Genomic DNA, 21,592 nt, shown 5'->3' with positions numbered 1-21,592 from the left:
AATTTTCCAAGATGCTAACATGCTAAAACTTGAATTCTTGACTTTTCCATAAATAAGAAAGGTGAATCTATAAAACAAGAAAATCTGTTTAATGTTACCAAAATGTAAAATAGGAAACAGGAAGTTTGAAAATGAATAGAGCACAGGAACCTAGAACTGTGGACACAACTAAAAGTAAGTCAACTCTCAAAGAACACATCTCCAGTTATGGCTATGCACTGAAGAGTTACAAAACTGGGACAGATGAAAAAGGTTATGAATATTTTGTATGCCACAAAATCAGGAGCGGAAAATATGTTTATGTGTCTCAGCAAAATGATTGCATTGTATCTGGGAAATGATTCTCTGATTAAGCTTGATAAGGGCATACATGTACAAGGGCAAAGTCATTGCCTGATGGCAGACCTCCATCAATAAACACAAGATGCATTTTATTCATTACTATATACAGTGGATATAAAAAGTGTAAACACCCCTGTTAAAATGCTAGGTTTTTGGGATATAAAAAAAACGAGACCACAATAAATCATTTCAAAACTTTTCCCACCTTTAATGTGACCTATATCTTGTATAATTCAGTTGAAAAACAAACAAATGTGTTAGGGGAAAATATAAAAAATAAAAAACATACAATAAGCTGGTTGCATAAGTGTGCACACCCTTAAACTAACACTTTATTGAAGCACATTTTGATTTAATTACAGCATTCAGTCTTGTCTATCAGCGTGGCACATCTTGATTTGGCAATATTTGCCCACTCTTCCTTGCAAAAGAGCTTCAAATCTGTCAGATTGTTATGGCATCTCCTGTGCAAAGCCCTCTTCAGGTCACCCCACAGATTTTCTATTGGATTTAGGTCTGGGTTCTGGCTGGGCCATTCCAAAACTTTAATTTTCTTCTGGTGAAGCCATTCTTTTGTTGATTTGGATGTATGCTTGGGGTCATTGTCATGCTGAAAGGTGAAATTCTTCATCTTCAGCTTTCAAGCAGACGCCTGAAGGTTTTGGGCCAAAAGTGACTGGTATTTGGAACTGTTCACAATTCCCTCCACCTTGACTAAAGCCCCAGTTCCAGCTGAAGTAAAGCAACCCCAAAGCATGATACTGCCACCACCATGCTTCACCGTGGGGATGGTGTTTTTTTGGTCATGCGAAGTGTTGTTTTTGAGCCAAACATACCTTTTGGAGTTGTGGCCAGAAAGTTCAACCTTGGTCTCATCAGACCATAACACAATTTCTCAAATGCTTTTGGGACATCTGATGTATTGTTTTGCAAATTTTAGCCAGGCCTGGATGTTTTTCTGTGTAATAAAAGGCTTCCGTCTTGCAACCACACCTCATAGGCCAGACATATGGAGAATACGAGAGATTGTTGTCACAAAGAATACACAGCCAGTACTTGCCAGAAATTTCTGCAGCTCCTTCAGTGTTGCTGTAGGTCACTTGGCAGCCTCCCTGACCAGTTTTGGTCTTATCTTTTCATCAATTTTGGAGGGACATCCAGTTCTTTGCAACATCACTGTTGTCCCATATTTTCTCCACTTTTTGATGACTGTCTTCACTATGTTCCATGGTATATCCAATGCTCTAGAAATTTTTTTGTACCCTTCTCCTGACTGATACCTTTCAACAATGATATCCCTTTGATGCTTTCTAAGCTCTCTGTGAACCATGACTTTTGCTGTAACAGGCAACCGAGTAAATGTCATTAAATCAGCTGAACTTTATTTGGGGTTAATCAGAGTCTCTTTAATTGGTTGCAGGTGTGTACCCAAGAAGGCTGAATGTTGTAATTAAAGCAAAAGGTGCTTCAACAAATTATTAGTTTAAGGGTGTGCACACTTATGCAACCAGCTTATTGCATGTTTTTTATTTTTTATATTTTTCCATTAACAGATTTGTTTGTTTTTCAATTGAATTGTACAGGTTATAGGCCACATTAAAAGTAGGAAAAGTTTTGAAATGCTTTATTGTGGCCTCATTTTTTTATATCAGAAAAAACTGGCATTTTAACAGGGGTGTGTACACTTTTTATATCCATTGTATATATGTACACCAATTTGTTAATCAAGTAGGCCTACATGACATACAATCCACTTTCAGGGGTGACTGAGTAGAAGTGTTGGTTTAAGTGAATTGCTTAGTATCATGCAGTAGGCAAATGAGGGTTTTGGGAATCAAATCCAGCATTACAGGAAATGGAGCTCACAGCCACAACCCTCTGTATCAGCTGTAGACAGGGATAGATAGATAGATAGATAGATAGATAGATAGATAGATAGATAGATAGATAGATAGATAGATAGATTGATTGATTGATTCTACTGAATAGGGGACACATGGGTTCCATAGCAGATAAAGGCAGAAGAATTACCTTTTCAGAAGCGATGGTACAGTTTTCATCTATTTTGATATTTTAAGTCTGCAGATATCAAGGAATATTGTGTATACATTGAAATATCCCAAAAGCTATTTGCACCTTTCAGCCATGCATAAACTTTGTCAGAGGTGTTCTATCAGAATATTCAGAAATATAAACAAATATGCAAAAGAAAAGGGTGACAACAAGAAATGTGGCATACATATTTTCTTCAGCAAAAAAGGATAATGCAGGTTATTTTCCTGCCTGTAAAGAGAACTGCAACAATGCATATTCAGAAACAGTTTTATATATCCTTGTGACAAAAGCTGTGCAAAATTAATTTCTTAGCTTCTTCTTAAGAAAAGCCTTACATCCCTTTCTGGCCAAGCAATGATAGTCTATTTTCTTTATTAAATTGATTGAATATAGTGTTCTGGGGAATGAAAAACATAAAATGTGATTCTGCACTGGGAAAAGGCATTTGCGATACTTGCTTTTTTTTGTTCTAGTAGCAGTTTTGATGAATTATTACTGGCATGACAGCTTGCTTCAGAATTTGTTTTTAGTTACCCATACTCATGTCTTTTCATGCTTATCGAAGGAGAAAGTTAGGCAATTCACAAGTTAGGGAAGCAAAACTTTGATTTTTATCATCAGCTATACAAATGGTGTGTTATTAGTCTTGGCAAATATCTGCAAAAGAAAAATCTTTCCAAGATTTTTCTATCAGAGGCTATGCCACAAGTTTAATTTTCGAGCTATCTAACTGTAGTAGTAGAAATAATTCTTGTCAATGTCTATTAATTCTTCTGTGATGCTAGAGCGACAGATGCCATTTGGAATTAGATCAAACTAGCCATTAGACTTTCTCTTTTTCCTTGCAGTAAACAATCAGATGAACCTTTGACAGCATTAAACCACAATTTTCTTGTAGTATGACTCTTCAGAGAGCTATCAAAGTGATACTGTTTATCATGTCTCATCCTTCCATTGAACGTGTGCAGTTCTAGTGCCAAGGACAATTCTTACATTATACGGACTTCCTGTCATCCCTCTCCCACCATGGGAGACAGATGAAGAGTAGCATGACAGTTTAGCCAAACCGCTCTTCCATGTGAATTAGTTGTACCACTTCTAAAAAGTTAACAGACAACTTTTGCAGTCAACAAAAGTGGTTATGAATTAAAAATTGCTGCTCCCTTTTGATGGTTAAAAGCCAAGTTTAACCAATAAATCAGTGGCAATATGACAACACTTTTCCAGTACAGAATTTCACATATAATCATAGTGAGTTTAATTTAATTTAAAATAAATGTCATAAAATTTGAAATCATGATAGAGTACATGAAGCTACAACTTTTCCTTATGACAAAATGAGCATGGAAGGACAGTCACTTGTACTGTCTAAAATTGTCTTTTTTATGTTTCTATTATTAATTAACTATTGGCATCAAAAGGTAGATACATAGCTGTATCATGTAAAGAATCTCCACGGCAATACCCAGATTTGCTCTGAGCTACTGCACAATGGTACTTCCTATACCGAGCCAACAGATATTGCCAATATACTGGCTGACAGATTTAGTGCCAACTTTACTTCTCTCTACCCCTCCAAGGGACAGTCAGAATACCAGCAGATTGCCAGGCACCCAGTATTACTGCTGCATAGGTTAAAACAGCACTGTTCAATGGCAAAAATGCAGCTTCTATGGGACCTGAAAATATCCCTGGCTGTGTTCTACATGAACTACAGAGTGAACTGGCACCTCACCTGTATGCCCTGTTCAACTACAGCCTCACCTCAGGCTTTGTTCCTACTGAATGGTGCACTGCTACAGTTATCCCTCTCCACAAAAAAGGAATGATTACAGACCCTGGGAACCATCACCCCATTAGCCTGAGGAGTCTAATATGCAAAGCTATGGAATGCATCATCATGGACCTAATAAATAAGGATATAGGGAATCTCCAAACTCTGGATCTCACACAATTTGGTTTAGTGAAGGGTACATCATGCCTGCTCAACTTGGTTGACTTCTTTGAGTCAGTCACCAGAGCTGTGGATGAAGGCAAGGTGGTTCATACAGCCTACCTTGATCTGGCCAAGGCTTTTGATACCATTCCCCACTCAGGAATCATAGAAAAACTCACTAAGCTAGGCATCAACCCCTATATCACTAGGTGGGTTGCAAACTGGCTCACAGATAGAACCAAAAGTGTGAAAGTAGCTGACTCCAAGTTAGACTGCCAACCAGTCACGAGTGAAGTCCCACAGGGTTCAGTCCTGGGTCCTCTCCTGTTTGGTATCTACTTCTATGAAGTCCAGGAAAACATGAAGGGACTCTGGCTGACAAAGTTCGCAGACGATTGCAAGTTGGGAGCTATTATTAACTCCCCAAGTGATGTTGACATCCTACAGAAAGGCCTCACTGAGACCAACAACTGGTGTCAAAACCATAGGTTCATAGATAGGTACTAGGCTATTGGCCCTGGGGCCTATATAAGCCTAGCCAAAAAGGTTCCCTGGCTTTCACCACCCAAGAAAATTATTTTCCTGTGCCCCGGTCAAGCAGTGCCAGAGAAGCGATCCCCAGGGTGAATTTTCTATTTCCCAACCAGTCGTCAAGGTTTTTCCTTAAAGAGGGCCAATGAGGAGCTTTGCTTGACATGAATGGGTAGTTTGTTCCAGAGTATGGCCTTAAGCTCAATGCCAAAAATGTGTCATCATCCCCTTTGGGAAAAACCTGGTTCCCATGAATTACCACATCGATGGTAGTCCACTGAACACAGAAGGAGTTATAAGAGATCTGGGAACACAGGTTGACAGCAACCTCTTCTTTGACCACCACATTGCCACTGTGGTCAGAAAGTCCTTCTAGGTGGCACATCTCATCACTAAGAGTTTTGCATCCAGGAAGAAGAGGTCATTGTCTCCATCTACTCTTCCCTCATTAGGCCAATCATTGAGTACAATGCCCCAATTGGCATGTACCTCACTAAACACCTGCAACAACTGGAGAGGCCACAAAAGTACCTCACAAAGAGGATCCTAGGCCTTAAACATTTGTCCTATATGGACAGATTCAAAAAAACTCCAACTATTCTCTGTCTCATATCGCCTACCTAAAGGTGATCTCTGATTGACTTACAAAGCCATATCAGACCCAGCTCTGTTAGAAATGCTACATCTAAAGAAATCCCAATCCCTCCACACCATATGCTCCAGAGACCTCACCCTCATTACCACAATTAACAGAACATGCTGGAGGGACAGGTTCATAACCCAGAGACTGTCCATGCTATGGAATAGACTTCCCATACATGTCAAGCAGAACACCTCACTGGCCCTCTTCAAGAGAAATCTTGATGAGTGGATCGGAAATATAAAATTCACCCCAGGGATCACTCCAGTGGCTTTACTCGACAGAGGCACTGGGAACTAAGGTTGGGTGGCACAATGCCAGTGTGATCCTATGGGCTAGGCTTGTAAAGGCTCCAGGGCCATTAGCCTAGTACACACCTATGAACCTAGAAACCAAGCTGAATGTGAGACTTATTTCAAGGTCAATAAATTTTAAAGCCCTAAACTCTTTCCCATAAATGAAATCCAGTGCAATTAGTATGTTCATTTTTCATTAATAGGGTAATCTAACTATCTGGATATGAACGATTCGTTAACTTAGAAATACTCAAATTACAATTAACAAAAAAAAAAAATCATAGAAACTTAACTTCACATGGCTAAAAGTATAGTTAATCAAACACAGATAAAGGGGTGAGAAGTTCTGACCTCAGATTATTGGCTGGGGTTGTAAATGTCTGCAGACTGATAGCCTGCTATTTACCTATAAACCTATGAATGGAAAAGCATTACAGTGAGAGATATGTTATACAGAGTACCAAAATAATATACAGAGAAAGTTATGGAAAAGGCATACTCCTGGTTTGGAGACACCTAAAGACTTAGATAAAAGAAAAGACATGTAACTGCATTGTAAGCAAATGGTATGCATAATACACATGCACAACTGTGCAAAATGAATAAGCCAACTAATGCAATTCAGAGGCAGCTAGAATGGTTACCAGGCTAACTTTAGCAATGTAGTTGCAACACAGAGAGCATTACAGTGAGAGATATGTTATACAGAGTACCAAAATAATATACAGAGAAAGTTATGGAAAAGGCATACTCCTGGTTTGGAGACACCTAAAGACTTAGATAAAAGAAAAGACATGTAACTGCATTGTAAGCAAATGGTATGCATAATACACATGCACAACTGTGCAAAATGAATAAGCCAACTAATGCAATTCAGAGGCAGCTAGAATGGTTACCAGGCTAACTTTAGCAATGTAGTTGCAACACAGAGGCATACCTCTCAACATCTTAGCACAAGAAATCTGGGCAAAGCCTAAAATGATGGGGGAAAAGGCCTAAAAATAGGGACAAATTTTAAATATTGCTCTTATAAATTAGGAAAGTTGCTAGAAAAAAAGGATTTGCATTAGCATGCATATTCTGAAGAATATAAAATTGGAAACTCAAATTTGTGCCATTATTTAGTATCTTTAGTCCCCAGTGACTTGCCAGAAAATGCAAATTGTATGAGGCACAGAACAAGAATGAGGCATAAGTCTGGACATTCTATGAAAACCTGGGCAGTTGAGATTTATGGACAGAGGTCACTATTGTCAGGTGGGAGTTTTGTGCAGAGCTATAAAAAGTTAACATGGACACCACACACACACACACACACACACACACACACACACACACACACACACACACACACACACACACACACACGCACACACACACACACACACAAACACATACACAGGGGGTGTGTATGCACATCAATCACATACACACACAAATGCAATGTATGCAAAACAATTAGAAATGCTCTTATAGTAGCATGGTAGCACCATCATCACCCACATAGGGTCTGCTAGGCCTGACTAAGAGCAGTACAAGATGATCCTGGCCAGTAATTTCATAGGACTCTGTATCTTTGTGATGAGTCAATCAGTGTAAAGCGCAAATGTGATGCATATGAGCGGCAGCATGCAGAAATGAGAAATAAGTGCTGAAGCTTTATCAAGCCGTAGTTGACTAAAGGTTCAAATAAGATGCAAATGAGCAGCAGTATGCAGGAAGGGTAAATGAGTAATGAAAGTTTATACAGCAGCAAGTGACTACGCTATTTGTGCAAGTATGCCTTACTCAAGTTATTGGATTGTACATATTTGGCTAATCACATTAAATCTAAACTAATTCCAGTAAAGTAATTGTAATGCAATTCTTGTGCACTATTTATAAACCATAGCCCTCAACGATTTATAGGTTAGTACTAAGCTAACTGCTCTTGCAAGTCATTTTAAGCTTAGTTAGTTATCTCTTATGAGACTCAAACTCTGCAACCTGTGTTCATAGTTGTTGCAAGGCAAACACCTTAACCATTAGGCCACCCTCCCAACCCAAGTTGTCTACCAAATCATTGATTTTATGAGTGACAGACAAAAAATCTGAGGTAGATTTAGAGAACATATACAAAATCAGGGACAGCTGAAATTAATGGTCAGTGAAAATAATTACATGGAACTGGACAGATTCAAAATTAATGCTCACTGAAAATACATGGAACTATGCAGCATCAAACCTTTTGATATGGACAGTTTATGTAGTCAGTTTGGCTCACTTTGTATTATAATGAGAATGAGCTTTATATTATGCAGTAATGTGTGTAGGAGCATCTGAACACTCTTCTAGTTTTGTAATATTTACGGTTAATTCTAACTTTAGGTGAGGGTGGTGTACCCTTTAACCAAGCACATACATCTTTTTAAAAATAATATGGGAGTTAAGGGGAGCAACATCCCACTATAAATGGAATTCATTAAAAATACAGTTTCCAAGCAAATAGCATAACCCATCCTATTATTCTTAAACAGAAGTCATGCAGACATGTTAATTCTAACTGATATATCACAGGAAATCCAAATAAGCTTCACAACATTAATTATTTTTCCAAGCTGCATTGCTCAGACTTGCATACTTGTGTAGACAACAATAGCCCACTTTGCATTCAGATATCCCTTTGATGAAGTATTGACTAGGCTGTTTCTCTCTCTCATCACAGTGTGTGGGTGCAGACAATGTGGTACTGCAGGATGTACCATGTATCCCTGCTGCATACCCTCTGCATACCATTAGAACACAAAGTGAAGCACTTGCACAGAAAGATGCAAGTGCCATCCTGGCTGCAGATCAGAACTTGTGTTTTGTATCAGTTTCAAGCTATGCATCTCATTCATTTACAGTCCAAGCCCCTTTCACACACATGCCTGATTCAGGAGCATATTCTATTTCATGTGCTCAGACCCAGTACAACTCACACGTGATAAAAACTCCAGCTTGTGTTACGGAAGAGCAGCTCATGGGCAGTTTGTGATCATAGTCCCCACTATGTTATGACTGATAGCTTTGTTCCCCCAAGACCCTCCCTACTGTATGAAGCATGGCTGCGACACTGCACTGTGGTGTATACTTAACAGTATAAACTCCACTTACAAGAAGATATCTTTGCTACTTAGCATCAGGATGCACTACTACAAGGCAACGTCATATGTTTTAATAAGCTTTCATTACTTTAGCAAGGGTACCATTTTTGAAAGACAGAATAGGAATATACATGTAGTGCTATAGACACATAATTTTCAGTTATTGTTCTTTTTTTACAGATCAAATTGCACAAGAAAGCCTAAATATCAATTTGACCAAGACAATGTATTACATCACATGATAACATCAGTACTAGTAACATTGGAAGCAAAAAGCCAAAATGACAGACAAAAATGTGAAGGTTCCAAAACTTGTCCTGGTGTCTTTTTTGAACACTAGCAGCGGCAGTCACTCAGAAGCAGCAGTGTGAATAATTCCACGGATATTAGCTATGTATATTTTTTCCTTATTTGCTTCACATTCAACAACTTGCACCTTCTTGACCATCCATGTCATAGAATTGCAATGTTACTCTTTAAGAAAGCCAAGCATCCCAGATGTCATGACATGAAAACCACCAAAAACATCAGCAATTAGGAGCTTGGCTGCCTGAGAAGCCATTAGCCCAATAATCAGTCACATATCTGCACTGCTAAAGTATTCATTTCAGTAGCATACCTTATATAATGTTGTGATTTAATTATTCATTAGACCTTTTTTACGTTATGGCTTGTCAGTCATCTCCAAGCTACTATAGCTTCTCATTTGTTTTTTAAACATGTATTTTACATAGCAACTTTTTGTTTCCAATAAAATGTTAAACAAAACTTTCAGACTAAATACTCTTAATTTGTATTTTATACAGCATAACTGCAATCATGGCCAGGGAGCTCTTATGTCTAAGAATCACTCCTAGCCATGCCTGTTAAACACAGTGGTTCAGATTAAATTCAGAGGCAGCTCCCACATACCTTGCATCTCAAGGAAACAAGACACATATGGGCCTGATTCCAAAAGACTTGCTCTTGGTTGCATGTGACTTACTCCGGTGTAAGCCTGTCTCATTTGCAAAATATTTGTTATTGGGGTAAATGACTTACTCCAGTTCAAGTCTAGTTTACAAGGGTAAGTGAATTCAACCAAGAGCAAGACTTTTGGAATCTGGCCTACAGTAAAGACATGATAACTGAGAACCATTCTTTGTGGAACATGAGATGATATACTGATTGATGTTCCATTCAGACAGAGCCCAGACTGAGTAAAGTTTTACAGTTAGAAGATGGCCTTGCCAGATGTGATATGTTACCACATCATGGTATCAGAAGGAGTATTATGGGCTAGACATTGTGTGTGAAAAATGAGACTTGTCAAACACGACTGTGATACCTGTGAAACATTTAAAGGATGCAACACCCTCACCAAGTTAAACATTTTTGTATGATTTTCAGTTTCTGTGGCACTGAAGCTTACCATAATATAGCTGTAACCCAAACAATGATCAAGCAGGTACAGATCTATACAGACAAACAGAAATAAGGGGATATTTAGGACAAATATCATGCAGACCTTTCCATGATGCTATTACTATGGCCATTACAGATAAGCAAATATGATAGCCATCACAAAGTAATAGCTGATGGGATGACGTGTCTCTATTCCTGCTCCTCCTGGAGAACTTGTGCATATACATGTCCACCATTGCAATCGTAGAAGTCTGCCTGTTTATATGCAGTCTGCCATAATGCAGTGCATTTTTATGAGTTGTTCATGTGGCATCCATGTGCAGCAGGTGGTTTATAACTGCTTTATACTCAAAGATGTACAATGTTTATGAATTACCAGTTAGTCTTAAGATTTTAGAGAGTGCAATGTCTATAAATATAGACATTTCTTTTTTTACAGTTCAGTTACTACAAAACCATTTTATGTTACTCAGCAGTATGAATTAGGAAAGTAGAAGATAAATCTTTACTCTGCTTCACTAGCCTTATTAAATCCAAGTGTCCTCTAAATGATATGCTCTGTCAGTTTTTCAGTGTCTACATATATCTTTTTACACTTTTGTTCAGTTTCTTTTTCTCACTTATCAGTTATTTTGTTATTTGGTTCATTAATAAAAGTTTTTTTCTGAATTCATATTTAAATATCAGGATAGCTGACATTGCTCATGTTATGACATGTATTCTAGAATCTTCTTAACCTGGTGAATATTATTTTCCTTCTATGGCATGATTTTAAGACTGTCAGCCCTGATACCTTTTCCCACATCAGCCATAACCCTTTGAACCATACGATTAGTTACCTCTCTGTGATGGACTCCTTGGCTATCATAAAGCTGTCTAACTTAAACACTATTTAAAGATGGCCCATTATCAAACTTAATGGAAGATGACATTCCATCCACATATAAATGTCTTCTAAAACAGGAATCAATGCCATGGCTGACATGGATGCCATGGGCTTTACGTTGAATATTCAGGATTACTTATCTAGAAATACCAGCATATATTTTATGTTTTAGCAGGACCATAACTATTCATCCAGGGTGCTTTGACAGTTCTGCTACCTGAATATAAAGACTATCATCTTGCAGAGTATTACTCTACCAAAATAATCAGTTAAACAAATGTTCCTTTATCATGTTACCCATACTTGTAAACTACATATTTTGTTTTACAATAGCCTCTGTTTTTCCCATGCTTAGGCCTCTTCTGTTATTTTTAATTAGTAACTTTAATCCTTCAATCAGATAGTTAGTATCCATAGAAACTATGTATTTGTTTTGCATTTCTGATCCCTGTTAACAATTTCAGCAATCGGATAATTTTTGTTTTACATTTGCCAAGTACGAGTCATAATGAAATGATTTATCTGCTGCAATACTGAGGTTTTTTTTCTGGTTCTATTCTTTCAAAATCAGAGGTTTCAGTACTGGACAGTGTGCTTCCATATTTCATAGAACTCAGTACCATGAGAATGAAGCTGAGACAGCATTATCATTTCATTTTATTTTATTTTCTCAGTTCTTTCAACTATTCAAGCATATATTAAGTTGCAAGACAAAGGCACAAAGACAGAAAAGGTAGGAAGTTGCTCATCAGATGCTACCCATAAGGGAAGCCAGCCAAGAGCGGCCTTAGGTCAACTGGTGTCCTAGGCAAAAGGGCTCCACAGCGCCTCCCACCACACCACCCAGTGCCCCCATCTTGGTCTACCTACATTAAATAAATACTGAAAATGCGCCCCTGCTAGAGCGGCGCCCTAGGCGGCCGCCTAGTTGGCCTATGCCTAAGGCCGGCCATGAAGCCAGCAACAGTTTGCTCATTAGACAAGTGGACATCAAGGGCAGATGGAAGTAGTCCAGTCAGACACTTCTGAGTTTGAAAACCCCACATAAGTTGTACTGCCAAATGCACTGCTGATGTTAAAGGAGCAAGGAGAAAGAAGTACAAAGTGCACCAAAGAAAATGAAGGCAGGAAAAAAGGCAGGTTCAGATGATGCCACAGCAGGTGTGATCAAGATATTGGGTATGTTTCAGAAGAAATGGCTGCCGAGGATACTAATAACAGAATGGAGGGAGGAGACAGTCATATCCCACATGACTTGAGAATAAGCATTTTACTGCCAGAGTGCAAGACCAAAGGGGATTTGGACAATTGTGGATAGTCCATATGTATCCAACTCCTGTCATTTTGCGAGAAATTGCTGGAAAGGGTGATATGTAATAGAACATCAAGAGTACTAGGGCGTTCGGCAGGAGAATAGCAGATCAGATTTAGACAATAATGCAGTACAACTGACTCAGTGTTGAAGTGTGGCAGACAGGAGAGAAGAAGCTGGAGAAAAGCACAACTGGGCATTCCTAAACATGAAGAAAGCATATGATGAGGTCTCAAGAAAGCTCTATTAAGCAGACCTCCAATGGTTCAGTTATGATGGAACATCCTGGAAATTCTGGTAAAATTTATGCAGGTTGTTTGCAATGACCCAATGACACAATGTATTAGTACTCACAGAGGGGTTCCCAGTAGGAGTGGTCTCAATTTTGAGACCACTGCTTTCATACTGGTGATAGACTACATCAAACAGTTCAGAGAGGACAGACTGATAAAGGTATGTTATGTACACAATGTGTCACTACATGCAGATTCTGAACAGGAACTTCAACAGATGATAGTGGACTAGAATGCAAAACTGAAGACAGGAGGGATGCAACTATATACCAATAAGATTGTTGTCTTGATAGCTGATGGCAAAAATCAGAAAAAGCTGAAAACTGGGATAGAAAAAAACATAATGGAATAGGATAACTGCTTCAAGTATCTGGGAGGCATTTAAAAAAAGAAGTCTGAATGAGGAGGCCAAAGCTGGAATCAGAGGTGCTGCAGCAAAGTGGCACATAATGTAAGGAGTGGTACATGCAAAAAATGTTAAAGAAGCTGAACAATAAGGTGTATTGACATCAATGAATTAAAACATTCTGCAGTGACATAAATGCTGCCCATTTGTCCTATATATTTAGGAATCTAAATTGCTTAGTATGATAGTAGTTATTTAGCATCATAGATGTCATCTTTTGTGCTTTCGTTTCAAAACATTTTTTTTTCTTATTTTAAAAATAGATGTTTTCTTCAATTTCTATCATAATGATACTTCTGCTTGTGTTTCTTTTCTTTCGGATGATCATTTGTATTCCTCTCATTTTCTGACATTAGCAGTAAATCTTTGCCGAGTATCATAATCTGAAGATATTTGTCTGAAAAACATTCTGATGGGGGACATCCTGTACTTTGAATAACTGAATTCACAAACTCAAGTACTAAGAGCTTAAATGTGATTGCAGTGACCTTTCTCATGGTTTCATGTGTTTTTAAATTATTTGCACTATTCTCTGCTTTTGAGCACAATGTGAAATTGGCATGGTGCATGTAAACTCTCACTTCCTTTATAACAAAATTTCAAAATTCTTAAATCATAAATTAGGGGAGGACTGCCAAATACACCTTTCTCAAGAATTCCATGTCTAGCAAAAATAGGTTTAAATATAGTTATTATACTATTAGCAAAACTGCCAGATAGTTGCACAGATTCAGGATAAATGGAATAATAATCTAAACATAGAAGACAGTGGGTGCACTTCACAGACAAACACCATAATATACATGAGTCCTTTAGGTGTTTTTTGGCAATGCACAGCATGGTTCTGAATTACAAACATTGGCCATGCAGTCTTACAGCAGCCTGCACAATGCAGAATGCAGTCCTTGCAAATAGGCACATAAACATATATAAGAAGCCAAAGAATGACTATCAAGATTTAAATTAAGGCAATTTAAAAATGTGCTTCCCAGACATCAGAGCAGGTCTTTACATATGGGATGGTGCAATTGTATACAGGGAGAAAGCATTCAAATGTTTCTGTGTTGCAGTCTGTAGTACTGCTCATAGGGCAGCCACGGTGGTGCAGTGGTTAGCATTGCTGCCTCACAGCAAGAGGTTTTCCGGTTCGATCCTTGGCTGGAGTGCCTTCTGTGCGGAGTCTGCATGTCCTCCCTGTGGTTGCGTGGGTTTCCACTGGGTGCTCCGGTTTCCTCCCACATCCCAAAGACATGCTGCAGGTGGATTGGACACTCTAAATTGGCCCTAGGTGTGTGTGTGAGTGTGCCTTCTGTGGAAGGTTGGGTGCCGGGCTGGCAACTCGACACCGTAGAACTCCACTGCCGTTCAATGTGCGGACAAGGTGATCTGCTGTGGCGACCCCTAACCGGGAAAAAGCCAAAAGAAGAAGAAGTCTGTAGTACTGCTCATGTTAGTAGTAGCATCAGTTTGAGCTGAACAGCATTTATTTGTTTTATTCACCTTCACTGCTGCCAGTGTTATACATCTTCACAGACTTACTGCTCGGAAACAACACAGTCAGCAGCCAACAAGCCATACCCTGACTGAAAACCAAAAGTGTATCATTACCGAGAGGGTCAAGATAAATATCATCAGGAGCTTGTTAATATTTTACCCACATGATAACTGTTTTGGAATGGATGATTTTCTTATCTCTGCGGATGCCAATGTAAGTGCAGCTGCTACCAGCTTAGATTCAGGTCAGACAATAAATAGAAGAATGAGGGTTCTGTGAATCAGGGTCATGAAAAGAAAGAACAATAGAAGAAAAAACAAAAAGGCAGAGGGTGCAACTGACACTGAACAGATAAATAAATCAGAGGATGAACACAATTATGAATTATCCAAGTTAAAGTATATAATTAATATGGGTTTACTTTCTTTTGTTGAATCTCATTTTACTGAAGTTCATTTCACCCCGACCACTTCACTGAAAACTCAAATTACTGAAAACTCATTTCACTGAATCTCATTTCACTGAACTGCAGTTAGTATATATGGCAATGTGTAGAGTACTGTAAGGCAAGTAAAAGGTATATGCCCTTTTTTCCAGTGTAGTGCGATCCTGGAGTTAGTATATATAGTTAGGGGGGTGTGGGGGGAGTAGCCCCGCACTTAGTTTGAGTAGATATTGTCTTCTGGAGAGAGTTAGTCATTTGTGTTGCAACTATGCATGTCTATTGTTTAAAATGTATTGTTTTGATGTTTTTGGTAAAATACAATGTAAAACAAACAAGTGGAGGGCTGCACCCCCACACCCCCTAACTATATATAGTAACTCCAGGACTGCACTACAGTGCAGAAAAGGGTATATACCTTTTACCTGCCTTACAGTACTCTACACAATGCCATATATACTAAATTTAGTTCAGTGAAATGAGTTTTCAGTAATTTCTGTTTTCAGCGAACTGGTCAGGGTGAAATGAAATTCAGTGACATGAGATTCAACGAAACAAAGTAGACCCAATTAACATATGGCTAGATAAAGACAAAAGTCAAATAAAATGGTTGAAATGCTAGCTATTGACACATTTAAGAGATTTTACCTACTGGTTTAAAATTGTTTAGTTATTCTGACCCTAAGGGCTCTAACGAATAAGAGACTCAGTAATTGAATAAGCCTACAGACATACATCTGCCTAACTTGGAAAAGGCACATTTATTAGAATGTTTGAATTCATCAAAGATATGCTATAGTGTAGGAAAGCATTAAAGGTGCAACATGTTGTCTAAGGATAAGAAGGAAAACAAAGCTGCATTATTTAAAGTGATATATCAACATACAGTTATGGCACAGCAAACTGAAGGGAAAGCCCCAGAAATGGGGATGTCTAAGCAATGAGTACGTGCTGAGAATGAGAAATGCAGTAGTAAGGAAGACTTTGCTGTGATAGTTAAAGAGGAAGAAGAAGAAGTGCTTGGTTAGAGATATAAATTCATAATATACAGAAATATCAAGTAAAGGAATCATCATCATCATCATCATCATCATCCCCCTTTTTCCCATTTTACATGGGGTCGGAGTATCGTATTAACTGTCGCCAACTCTCTCGGTTCAGGCCACACTCCTGCCTTCTTCAACACTCATGCCTGAGTGTCGCAGATCTTCTTTCAGACAATCCATCCACCTCTTTGCTGGACGCCCTCTCTTCCTCTTACCTTCTTCCTGTCTGTCCCAAATCTCCCTCATCAGATTGTCTTCTGCTTTTCTACACATGTGCCCATACCATCGTAATCTGTTCTCTTTGATCTTTTCTGCAATTGGAGCTACTTTGGCTTCTGCTCTTATGTCCTCATTTCTTCACCTGTCCCGCAGTGTGCATCCTACCACCTTTCTCAGGCACTTCATTTCCATCACCTCTAGCTTCTTCAACTGTTCTGCCTTTACTGTCCAGGTTTCTGTACCATACAGTAGTACTGGTCGCACCACTGTCTTATACACCTTACTTTCCAGCTTCTTTGGCATTCTTCTGTCATATACTACACCTGATACTCTATGCCAGTTGGCTGCAGCCCCCCTGATTCTAGCTTTGACCTCTTCATTCAGACTACCCTTCTCCTCAACCACCCCTCCCAGATACTTGAAGCTGTTTACCTGTTCCACTATCTTCCCATCTATCTCTATTCTCAGCTTCTTCTGATTTCCCCAATTACCACTGTCTTATCTGTGCTTAGTTTCATCCCATGTGCCTTCAGATTTGCATTCCATTCTCCTATTCTTTGCTGAAGTTCTAGATCAGAGTCTGCCTGCACTGCCACATCATCTGCATACAGCAGCTTTGTTGCTCTGACCCCTCCTACCTGTTTGCTGATGTAGTCCATTACCAGTATGAACAGCATTGGGCTCAGAGCTGAACCCTGGTGTAAACCCACTCCCACTGGGAACCCCTCAGTGAGGCCAAACACTGTTCGTACTTGAGTCACTGGGTCCTTGTACATAGCCTGTACTAATTCTACCAATGTTTCTGGGACTTCAAACCACCGCAGTACTGCCCAGATCAGCTTTCTTGGGACCTTGTCATATGCTTTCTCCAAGTCTAGGAAAGCCCAGTTTGACTCTCTCCTCTTCTCTAGTTTCTTCTCAAGTATCTGTCTCAATGCAAACATCGGGTCAATCATGCTGCATCCTGATCTGAATCCGAACTGTTCATCTCCCATCTTACATTCTACTATTCTGCGTATCCGTTTATCAATCACCCTCTCCAGAACTTTCATGCAATGTGGTAGGAGTTTGATGCCTCTGTACTGTCCACAGTTGTGGATGTCCCCTTTGTTCTTGTACACTGGCACGAGTATGCTTATTCTCCAGTCATCTGGGATACGTCTTTCTCTCCACACTGCAATTAGTACCCTCAGGAGCCATTTCTCTCAAGTAAAGGAAGAGTCTAGGCATCAGGTAACCATAAGTAAGAAAAAAAAATTGAAATTAAAATCAATCCTTAGCTGATGTAGAGCAACTAGAAGAAGGGAAAAGCACTGAGCGTGCAGTGCTGAGTCACTCAGAGATAAGCTGACCTACATAAAGGGAAAAGCACTGAGCATGCAGTGCTGAGTCACTCAGAGATAAGCTGACCTACATAAAGGGAAAAGCACTGAGCGTGCAGTGCTGAGTCACTCAGAGATAAGCTGACCTACATAAAGGGAAAAGCACTGAGCGTGCAGTGCTGAGTCACTCACAGATAAGCTGACCTACATAAAGGGAAAAGCACTGAGCATGCAGTGCTGAGTCACTCAGAGATAAGCTGACCTACATAAAGGGAAAAGCACTGAGTGTGCAGTGTTGAGTCACTCAGAGATAAGCTGACCTACATAAAGGGAAAAGCACTGAGCGTGCAGTGCTGAGTCACTCACAGATAAGCTGACCTACATAAAGGGAAAAGCACTGAGCATGCAGTGCTGAGTCACTCAGAGATAAGCTGACCTACATAAAGGGAAAAGCACTGAGCGTGCAGTGCTGAGTCACTCAGAGATAAGCTGACCTACATAAAGGGAAAAGCACTGAGCGTGCAGTGCTGAGTCACTCACAGATAAGCTGACCTACATAAAGGGAAAAGCACTGAGCATGCAATGTTAAGTCACTCAGAGATAAGCTGACCTACATAAAGAGAAAAGCAATGAGCGTGCAGTGCTGAGTCACTCACAGATAAGCTGACCTACATAAAGGGAAAAGCACTGAGCATGCAATGTTGAGTCACTCAGAGATAAGCTAACCTACATAAAGGGAAAAGCACCGAGCGTGCAGTGCTGAGTCACTCACAGATAAGCTGACCTACATAAAGGGAAAAGCACTGAGCGTGCAGTGCTGAGTCACTCACAGATAAGCTGACCTACATAAAGGGAAAAGCACTGAGCTTGCAGTGTTGAGTCACTCAGAGATAAGTTGACCTGCATAAAGGAAAAAGCACTGAGCGTGCAGTGTTGAGTCACTCAGAGATAAGCTGACCTACATAAAGGGAAAAGCACTGAGCATGCAGTGTTGAGTCACTCAGAGATAAGCTGACCTACATAAAGGGAAAAGCACTGAGCGTGCAGTGTTGAGTCACTCAGAGATAAGCTGACCTACATAAAGGGAAAAGCACTGAGCATGCAGTGTTGAGTCACTCAGAGATAAGCTGACCTACATAAAGGGAAAAGCACTGAGCGTGCAGTGTTGAGTCACTCAGAGATAAGCTGACCTACATAAAAGGAAAAGCACTGAGCGTGCAGTGTTGAGTCACTCAGAGATAAGCTGACCTACATAAAGGGAAAAGCACTGAGCGTGCAGTGTTGAGTCACTCAGAGATAAGCTGGCCTACATAAAGGGAAAAGCACTGAGCGTGCAGTGTTGAGTCACTCAGAGATAAGCTGACCTACATAAAGGGAAAAGCACTGAGCGTGCAGTGTTAAGTCACTCAAGAGATAAGCTGACCTACATAAAGGGAAAAGCACTGAGCATGCAGTGCTGAGTCACTCGCACATAAGTTGACCTACATAAAGGGAAAAGCACTGAGCGTGCAGTGCTGAGTCACTCACAGATAAGCTAACCTACATAAAGGGAAAAGCACTGAGCGTGCAGTGTTGAGTCACTCAGAGATAAGCTGACCTACATAAAGGGAAAAGCACTGAGCGTGCAGTGTTGAGTCACTCAGAGATAAGCTGACCTACATAAAAGGAAAAGCACTGAGCGTGCAGTGTTGAGTCACTCAGAGATAAGCTGACCTACATAAAGGGAAAAGCACTGAGTGTGCAGTGTTGAGTCACTCAGAGATAAGCTGACCTACATAAAGGGAAAAGCACTGAGCGTGCATTGTTGAGTCACTCAGAGATAAGCTGACCTACATAAAGGGAAAAGCACTGAGCGTGCAGTGTTGAGTCACTCAGAGATAAGCTGTCCTACATAAAGGGAAAAGCACTGAGCGTGCAATGTTGAGTCACTCAAAGATAAGCTGCCCTACATAAAGGGAAAAGCACTGAGCGTGCAGTGTTCAGTCACTCAGAGATAAGTTGACCTACATAAAGGGAAAAGCACTGAGCGTGCAGTGTTGAGTCACTCAGAGATAAGCTGACCTATATAGACAAAGAAAGAAAAAGAAGAAGGTAGAGTGCTGGAAGATAAGAAGGCACTGAACATGGTCCTAATGATATTGCTGTTGAGCTAAAATATGCAAATACTTAACGGAACAAACAGAGTTCTGTGCAGGACGTTCATAGTATCATAGGAGATTACTAGGCTATTGACCTGGAGGACATTTTAAGCCTAGTCATTTCATTCAAATGTAATGCAATAGAAATGTTAGTTAATACCCAAGATTGCATTTAGTGATGACTGCCCATGTCCAGGAGGGTTGTGGGCAATATTCCCAGTAAGAATTTATGGTGCCCCATCCACTCATCCAGGTTCATTTGGAACAATGTCATAGAGGAAGTCTGTTTCACATGAATAGGTAGCCTTTTCCAAATATGCTGCAGTCATTGGGAGATAAATCTGTCCCTCCAGCATGTCCTATTTAAGTTTCAGCCATATTTACGTCCCTGCAATGGGTGGCCCTAGTCCTGTTTGATTTACAGTTATGCAGCAAGTTCATTAGGTTTGGTTCTGAGATTGCTCAGTAAGCCAGGCATAAATCTCCCCTAAGAAGTCTATATGATACAGAGTAAAGTCACAGGGACTTAAGTTGGTCTGTCTATGGCACTGCTGGAGTCCATTGATCTTCTTTGTTAGAAACCTCTGAGATCTTTCCAGTTGCTGCATGTGCATTGTATAGTACATGCTGAATGGGGAGTTATACTCAGTTATGGGCTGGGTTAGTTCTGAGTATAGAGGAGTTATAACCTCTCTTGCTCTTGAGGTGATGCCTTTACTAATCAGGTGTGCTACATAGAAAGCCTTCCTTACTACAGCAGACACATGGTGGTCGAAGTTAAGGTCACAGTCAACTTGTGAATCCAAGTCCCTTACCACTTTGGGGGTACTTAGGGTATTGTTGTTGATCTGATAGTGTGAAGAGACATTGTTTGTGCTGAAGGGAAGGATGATGTATTTCTTTGTCTTTCGTTTCAGATCATAACTAAGACACTAGTCATTGGTCTGTGTAAGACCCTCCTGGGGTATACTGACATCAATTGGGGATTCAATAACTGCACCTAGTCTGCAGTTATCTGCAAATTTGGTCATGACAGAAAGGAGCAAGAAAAATGAGTAAGGCAGAAACAACAACTGATACTGGTATGTGTTGCCTTTTCTCTTTCTTTTCATCCCACTGCTGACTATAATCTGCCACCAGCTCCTCTCCTTGTTTACCAGGTCTATTGGACCCACCTTAGTCTGACCTGGGCTCAACCCCACTCATGTCTGTGGGCTTCGATTAGATCAAGGACAGTGCTGCAGCATTATATTACTGCTGGACAGTATGTTCTAACCCCTACTACTCTTTGCAACCTTGAGGGCATCATAATTTTTTCTGTTGGTAGGTGCACTCAAGTTTCCCCACATGTGCAACCTCAGACCATCTGCTATACCCACCTGCAGCATGCAGCTCACTATATACTTGGCTTTGTTATGGCAGTGAGCGTAGGATACCCCCCCAGAATCGGAGAGTGAGCATTGGCCACTCACTCCCATATAGGATATCTCCTCCCAGAATGGGCGAACCAGCTTTGGCTACTCACTCCCAAGCTCTCTGTGTGGCCTGTCCAGTGCTTGTGCTGCTAGTTGAACACAGGTCATTTGGGTCACAGGAAGGGCATTATCCCTCTATGCTATTAGGCAGATATAAGTTGCCTTTTCTAAAAGAGAAGAGTTAAACATTAAGACCAGAGTCTCTGCATTGGTAGGAGGAGAGGCATTA

Source organism: Protopterus annectens, chromosome 5.part1 (genome assembly GCF_019279795.1).
Source record: "Protopterus annectens isolate FY-2018-M chromosome 5.part1, PAN1.0, whole genome shotgun sequence".
Lineage (NCBI taxonomy): Eukaryota > Metazoa > Chordata > Ceratodontiformes > Protopteridae > Protopterus > Protopterus annectens.
Note: the sequence above shows the minus strand (reverse complement) of the source record.